This window comes from Garra rufa, chromosome 18 (genome assembly GCF_049309525.1).
Source record: "Garra rufa chromosome 18, GarRuf1.0, whole genome shotgun sequence".
NCBI lineage: Eukaryota > Metazoa > Chordata > Actinopteri > Cypriniformes > Cyprinidae > Garra > Garra rufa.
The window spans coordinates 15,311,068-15,320,149 of record NC_133378.1 but is presented as its reverse complement, the minus strand read 5'-3'; positions in this window follow the sequence as shown (position 1 = coordinate 15,320,149).

The following is a 9,082-nucleotide window of genomic DNA, read 5'->3' as shown; positions in this document are numbered from 1 at the left end:
TTTTAGGTTTATAAAATGACTAGTATAATCAATTGTAGTACTTTTACCGCACTGAAGTATATAGTATAGCAAGTGCAGAAAGTCATTAAAACAAACAAATAAATAAATAAGCTCACAAAGCAACAGCCTATACGGGTGAATTATTTAAATGCTTTTATATAGTTCACCACAAATTAAATAAGTTAAATATTAATAGTATAATAATAAAATAATGAACTCGATAAAAAAAAATCGATATGAATTTGAAATATTTTATATAACTTAATAACTACATCTTTCAAGCTTTATCTTGAACTGTAAAAGTTAATAGCCTAAATTTAACCAACACAAACTTGTAACTGCTGTAGTTTTGTTACTCTGAATTTAGTCTGAAACTTTTAATGCACAGCTCTTTTTTGACATCAGCTTGTCAGATGTTTCATCCAGTTGTTACTGTCGATCATAGCAATGACTCACGCATAAGTAATCTGTGCGTATGTTCAATTGCTAGGACCAATTTCTCAATACTTAGGTGACTTTTTCAAAACTGAGGCACAGCATTAGTTTATGTGGGCTAAACTGTGGATCATTCATCACTGCTTTGGCACATAATGCAATTATGTGTCTTTTAATTCACATGAATTATTTTCTCACATTGACACAACACCACCAAAACATTACTATACAAGCCAAATTGCACATATTCACATACTCTTTTACTGTTCATAAACTTGCCATAGAAATTATAGACTGATCATTTCTTTGTTAGTGGGCAAACGTATAAAATCAGCAGGGGATGAAAAAATGTTTTCCTCACTGTACAAATGTGATCGAAAATCTGTTTTCATTGTTTTTATTTCATGGTAGATTAGGAGCTTCCCCTATCCCTATTTAGATATCTAACTGTGTTCAAATCGTCGTTTCGATAGCCATCTGATCTTCTTCTTTGTGCATGGTAATCTTAATGGTAGACATCTTTTGAGTTATTTAATAACATTAAAAATAACATACAAAAACAAACAAAAAATCATTTTAATGCTAACCATGTTTATTTAAAGAATTGTTTCATGAACAATAACCACTTGCTACTCCAGTTTACAGTCATGAAAGACCCACCCTCAATATACATATATTTTACTATTTTAAATATTTTTTTTCTTTAGTGACAAAAATATCTTTCTGATGTCATCCATCTTTTATCCAGCAGGGTTATTTAGCTCTTTTTTAAACCCATGGTGATCGCTGCAGAGTGATAGAAGTCCAAGGATCTGCGTCTTCTGCGTCTACGTCCAGGGTTGCATGACTAAAGATGAGATACTTAACATTAGTTACACAATTTATACAGTGCAATTGTTGTTTAATTTTCTTTGTCTTGTCTTTCACATCATAATATTTATTCTGTATTACTGTTACTGAGGTTACTGTCAAATCAATGCAAGAAGGGAAAATCATTTTTAAAAAGCTGTATTTTGAACATGTTACCTGTGCACATCTGCCATTCTGCACCAGGCAGAGGTGCATTTGACAGTGCAGAAATATTTGATCAGAAGCTCTTGTGAAGGTGAACATCCTGAAGGAGAAACGACTTGTTGTGTCAATACCATTCTGTAGAACCTCCACTGTACCATCCTCTGGGTTGGGGCATCTAGAAGGTAGAAAGGAGGTGAATAAAGATTCCTTAAATTGTAACACTTGCAATGCTCTAGCGCACAATAGACAGAAAGAAAAATGGTCTAAACAGAATGTTTTTCAACCTGTGCATGAGAATCAACTTTAAAAGAAGTGAAGCATTGTTTACTGCAACTGATTCCTGTGTAAATACATTTATCACCTACTGTATGTGTCAAAAAGTACCATTTTATAGTATAAAATGTGGTGTATGTGTTGCCTTTGCAGTTTAAGATACCATAACAACACATATGGGAAGTTCTACCCATGTATTGTAAAATTATTACACAATATTCCTTTTCTGAGCTGTCAATAAATATAGTCGGTTAACTATAAAAAAAAAAATCAAGTCAGTTACTCACTCTCTAATAATCAGATTCCAGCGAATTTGAAAGTCAATATCATTAACTGGTGTGGCCCAGCAGTTGTCCAAAACTGTTGCAATCTGACTTCTATCCACTCCTTCCACCTCAACCGCCACATACATCTGCTGGTTCACCTGCACTTCCACATCCCCCTCGTATGGGCTGGTAAACTGAGCATCATGGTAAGGAATCATTCGGATCTGATATGTGCCCCGGCCAGGAAGGTCTATGCTTAACACACTGTCATGAAAAAAGTAAAATGAACAGCAAACGTCATGACCAAGACAGAGAAAATTAGCACCAAACACTTTGCTGTGTACCCTAAAAGATGCAGGAAACGGTTAAGCTATTGTCTGTGCATTTGTAGCTGTTACCTCACTGGGCACAGCCATTGGGTACTACAATCTTTCCTTAAATATATATAGCCCATGCAGCGAAACAACAACATATTTCCCATGCAGAGAAAAACAATAACAATGCCTCGACAGCGATATCACTTACCCAACTGTTTCCTTGAGGTTGGCCAACGCAACCAGTAGGCACTATATAAATGCATTACATGATGACCTAGTTAACTTGAATGATGGAGTTAGGAATGACTATAATTCAGTGCATCAGTCCATTAATATCAATACCAGTCGATAAAAACATCTGTATTAACGCCGAAATATGAAGTCCATAGATAGGGGTTGGATAGTACTGTGTGCAGCACTGAGCTAATAAACAATGTATTACTATTGTTTCACTTCTGTTAATGCACTGAGCAGTCATGAAATTCTGAAGTTGGGGTTGTTGTGGTTTCTCAGAATTTCTGAGCTGGAAACTCAGGGGTGTTCCAGTACAAATGGAAAATTTAGATAGTTTTATATTGGAAATATAAAAATGGAAATATACTACGAACAAGGCATTTCAGGAGAGTTACATCCATTAAGCTAGAGCATGTTTAGAAGACTTTTTAGGGCTATCAAGTGATTTTTTAAAAATGTAATAAATCATCTGATGTGCAGATAAATTAAACGCAAATTAATCGTAATTTCCCCTCAAAAGATTAAAGTCATTATTGTCATAACGATGAGTGCTCATAGAAATAAGTAAAGGCAGGAACCAATATGCAGGTGAACTTTATTTAAATAATAACAGTAACCAACCAAAATAAACCATACAAGAAAACCAGAGAGCAGAACTGAGAACTAGAGGTCTTCACGGGTCCAAAAATTTGTACCCGAACCCAAAGAGACCCATAAATGTGCTGCATGGAACCGACCCGGACCTGTATTTTATTTGAAAGTGGGACCTGAACCTGTGCAGACCCGAGAAATGCATTAAATGTACTAAACTGACCCGATGCGGACCCAACTATTATGAACTTAAATTGGACCTGAACCCATCCATAGACACAGATTTGACTGCACCCAATCGGCATGTATTGCACAGCAAACTGTGGGGGAAAAAGTTTTTTGGCTTACGTTAGTAGCCCTGACTGCGATGCATACAATCCTCCTTGCCACTAACATTTCTATTCATTAATATAAGCCTTCTTAATCTACTCATTATTTCAGCTTCAAAAATCGGTGACGGGTGACTATGCAACTTCACAGGATTTATTTATTTATTTATTCTTTTAAAAAATTTTTTAGTTAACTTCGACTTCTGCGTAGCAAAACCCGCACAGAACAAGAAGTCGTCACACTTTACTGCTTGCGCAGTGGTGTAGTGGTGCCTGGAGAAGTTGGAATACTCTTAATTTATTAAGGTATTGTTTCAGTTATAATGTACTGATTCAAATTAGTAATCAATCCACATGCTATTGGATTAGCTATTCATGTGATGGACTGTCATGATTTTGGGTTTAGATTTTTGCAAGACACTACTGAATGATGCATATCAGAGTGGATTTAGAAGTGGGTGTAAGCAAAACGGACTGATAAAGACGTTTACCCTGCATTACACCACTGTGTGTGTGTGTGTGTGTGTGTTCAATAACAGGTGTGTCTCTTCTTCTGTAATCACATGAGACAACGTGATATTGTTCGCTTACAGTACTGATATTAATTCCTCCCTTGCTTCGCTTCTGGTGGCTAAGGTCTCGCAAGTTTTTTACCTTATTTCCCGATCACACTTTCCTCATCCTTATTTTACAAGTTGCAAGTTTCAAAACACACACAAAGTTTGGGTGCGGGTGTGGTGTTCTCCAATCGACTTGGGTATTACACACAATGTTAAACAGACCTGGGACCCGAAGTAATAGATTGGGACCCGAACCGGACTCAGCTGACCATTTAAAATATAGACCCGAACCTGTACAGGTCCCGGGTATTCCGTGAAGATCTCTACTCAGAACAATTAAAGAAACATCCAACAAAGGACAATATCAGAGAATAAAGACAAGGAAAAATAACAAACAAAACAGATTTGAAAATTCTGATCAATGACCAGGGGAAACAGGAACCAAGCAAAACTACAAACTAAAAGTCCACATGCAAAACCAGGCCACAAGGACCGGAAGAGCATGACATAACCCCCCACTTAATAATTGGCTACCAGATGCTCCACACAACATAAACATAAAACAAAAACACCAAGAGGGTACCACAGTGGAGCCAGCAGAACTGGAGCCCAGGGCAAAGTCAACAGAGCCAGAGTCTGGGGCAGAGTCGGAGACCAGGGCAGAGCCAGAGTCTGGGGTGGAGTCGGAGACCACAGCAGAGCCGGAGTCCAGGGAGGAGTTGGAGACCAGGGCTGTTGCATTAGAACTGGAGGCCAGGGCAGAGCAAGCAGAGTTGGAGTCCAGGGAAGAGTTTGAGACCAGGGCTGTTGCATTAGAACTGGAGGCCAGGGCAGAGCCAGCAGAGTTGGAGTCCAGGGAAGAGTTTGAGACCAGGGCTGTTGCATTAGAACTGGAGACCAAGGCAGAGCTGGCAGAGTTGGAGTCCAGGGAAGAGTTTGAGACCAGGGCTGTTGCATTAGAACTGGAGACCAAGGCAGAGCTGGCAGAGTTGGAGTCCAGGGGGGAGTTGGAGACCAGGGTGGAGTCGGTGGAACTGGAAACCAGGGCAAAGCTGGCAGACCCGGTGACCAGGGTGGAGTTGGAGACCATGGCAGAGTTGGTGGAACTGGAGATCATGGCAGAGTCGGTTGAACTGGAGACCAGGGCAGAGCCGGCAGAGCCTGAGTCCAGAACGGAGTTGGAGACCAGAGCTGAGGCAATGGAACTGGAGACCAAGGTGGAGCCGGAGACCACAGCGGAGCTGGAACAGAGAGCACAAAGAGTTGGCCTCAATGGCCGTGACAGGGAGCTCAAAGAGTTCAGTGTTAGCCTTGTGGCTGTAATAGAGCTGACAGGGAGCACAGACAGTTCAGAAACAGCCTCTGTGTGACAAGAAATACAAAGATTTCAGAGAGTTCAGATCCAGCCTCTTTAACCACGGTCGGACAGACAGACAGACAGACAGACAGACAGACAGAGGGTTCAGGATCGGATGCAGCCGCCTTGGTAGGAGTCATACCAGATGTTGTTGCCTTGGGAGGGATGTACGATTACGGTAGCTATCACTGGCAGCACTGATGATAGTGGAAGCACCTCTGGGATCACTGGACCGGGACTGCCAGATTTGGTATTACTGGGACCACTGGACTTGAGGCTATTAGGACAGCCAGACTTGGGATCTCTGGGATCATTGGAATTGGAAGAGTTGGAGTTTTCTGCAAGATCTGATCAATGAAATCCAGTAGATCAAGCTCACAGTCCAATAGGACAACCTGCCTTACAGAATCCTTTAGTCCCATCTAAAAAATACATATTGCAGGGCATGCTCTTTCCAGATAGTCCTTGAGGCAATCCCCCAGAATAACAGAGAGTAGTCTAGCAGGGGTAATTGCCCTTTCCCCTGCTGGATCCATTGCGTGTGGTCTGGTATTCTGTAATGGCAAGTGCTCTCAGAGATAAGTGAAGGAAGTATCCATGTGCAGGTGAACTTGTTTAACCTCTTAACATGTAAAGATCGCTAGCAGCCTCTGATTATTGTTGTACAATATTCACAGCACATTAAATTCTGCACAAATTCCGCACAGGTCACTGCTTAATGATGCAAAAACATGCTGTAAATGGAAACCTGCTCTCCTGAGCATTGGCTCATTTACCAAATATGTTTCACCTATTTGTGCAACTTCATCTGAGGGTGCTCTTGCTTTCATTTGAGTGTAGAACTGGGCCTGCTTCAGAATAATTTCACAGAGTTCATTCATGCTGTTGTGTGAACAATAATGAGAACATGTTCACTTTAGTCAGAGCTGTAATAATGTGATTAATGCATTTACATACCTGTTTATTGAGATTAAAATCGACATATGCTTTGATTATGATCTTAATCACACTATTTTGATCAAAATATTGCATTTACATAAGGTAAAGATTAATCGCAAAAAAATCCCATTACAATCACATCATGAGGGTGGCATGTAAACACTCTTAGTGTTTAAGAGATTCATAGAGGTGAGGGCACAGTCTGAATGAATGTTAATCACCTCATGCTAACAATGTATTGAAATGGCATATTAAAAATTTTAATTAAAAAGTGAACAAAAGGTCCTATTATGCTTTTACAAAGTCTTGATTTTATTTTGGGGGTGTATTCGAACATATTCACATGCTTGGTGGTTTAAAAATCACATTATTTTTCACGTAATTTACATTATTACAATACTTTTCTCCCCAGCCTGGCACAAATACCTCGATTAGTTCCAGGTTTGATAAATGCCTGCCTTCCGAAAAACGAAATGTGTTGTGATTGGTTAGCTGTCTAGTGCTTTGTGATTAGCAAACAGCAGACAGTGTTTCAGTCCTGCCATGGCCCTTGCCAAAGCAGCAAGTTCCGTCTGCTCCATTATAGTTAAGAATATATTAAGGTATAGTTGACTCTACAGTAGTGTTGGAATTATCGTCAGCCTGCGAGATCGCCGATACATGATATTATCTTGCTAATTTATGTAATTATTTAGATACTTAGTTTTATTGCCCAAAATCAGCTCCAGTATAAGGCTAAAAGCAGCCTAATGTTTTTACTGTGACTTAATTTGTATTTAACATGACAACAATTGAATAAAAACATTCTAAGTTACCAATTATAATGCTTACATTTTCAGTTATTAATAAAGCAGCTACAGAAAACGAGCAAAGAACATTACACTATCAAAGAACATAATCACTCAGTAGCCTAGCCTAGTGCAAGTTTATGCATTTTAAAAAACACTCGCATTATAAGTGAAGCAATCTACACTGTATGATGAATAAATCTCTTACAATACAATGCACACGTCTGTGGCGTTATGGCTCCGACACAGCCACTGGAGCAGATCGCGGTCACTCTAGTAGTCAATGCTTGTGTTTATACCAGACGCCCTGCGGCTCGTTTAAGCATCCCAGAAGCTGTTATCCATGCTACATCACTAAAGTTAGGCTAATCCCCCACCTCCTGCCTACCCACCCCCCAACTATTTGAATTTCCGTAGGCGGGATTTATTTTAATGATATTCTAATGAGCTTTGTGATATCACAACACCCGGAAAACAATGCTATAGTTCAAACAAGCCATTCGTTGTTCTTGAAAAGGGATATTTTGAGAAAGAAATATCTCCCTTTGGAGTAGACTTTGAGATTTGTAACTTTGTAGATCCCCTTTAAGCCCAAACATACATACCACACACTGACTAAAATTAAAAAATTAAAAAAGCATACTAGTACTCCTTTAATATAGTACATTGATTTTGGTATTTCTTAACATGAATGCAAGTTCTGTTTGGATTGTGGTTTTGAGTTTAGGGGGAAAAATTAGGGGGTTTTATTTAAAATAAAGATTGCTTCTTTTTTGGTATAATGATTGGGTGCATTTATTGTTTTATTTTGTTATCAAAAAAAAAAAAAAAACTATTGTGTAGGCAGATAGCAAGGTTCATTATAGTATTTTAGGATCATTGGAGCTTCTGGACCAAGAAACAGTTTTCTTCTGTGATTTGTTTGTATAGACCAATGCAATGCAATTTGCAGATGGACTAATAAATAAAATGCAAAACAAGAGGTGGCACTTCCAGAAAAGCTGAATACACCTGTGCGTACTCTGGTACTCAAAGCATTGTGCATGTTTATATTTATGACCCACTTGTCACAGAAAAGTAGAGGAATTCATACAGTATTTACATGTTTCCAATGTTCGCTATTGTGTTTATCAAAAATGCCAAATATAAAAGTACAAGAGAGCTGGTTCCACATTTCACCTCTGCTATTCACTGTCTGACAATAAACTGATGCCTTGTTTTGCATGTAACATACTTAATGTGCTTGCACTTTACAATGTGACAGCAGTTGTGGCTGGAGTTCAAACAAGGACAGAATGATCAAATATGGTTTGTTTGTTTTTTGTTTTGTTTTTTTTTAAACGACCAATAATAATAATAATAATTCTCAATCCTATTGCAGAAATACGATCCTCTTTCTCTAATTCAGCAGTGTATGCAAGTAGTTAAAAACCATATATTACAGAAATGACAAAATTTATATTCAGTGTATGTTCAGTTCCTACCTGTGTTCAGCCTGGATTTCCTTTGGCATAGTGAGGGTCTGGATCAGAGGGTATGCACAAGAAAATGAAATGTTTATCCATCTCTCTCTTGTAATAACAGATGTTGGCCAGGTAGACCGAATGGTGTTTTGGTAGATGAAGTGAGTGGCATTGCTCTGTAAAGACATTAAAAATTATCAATCTCAAGCCCATGTTCTAATCATCACAGATTATTATGGATTAAAATACATCATCAGTAGTAACATTGGTGAGGAAACTAATGAACTAAGCATTACCGATAGAATGGTACCACAAATGTGGCCTAAATTGTCGAAATGAAACAGAACTCTGCCATTTTCCGAAATTCCTTTGCAGTTGGGGTCATTTAGATGCAGGATCTCAGGAGGAAAACCAGATTCAAAGAGCTGACAGCGGGAAAGAGATATGGTGCCAGTACTGCTTGCACAATACTCCACGGCATCTGAGCATAAAGAAAAGTCAGTGAATCAACTGTAT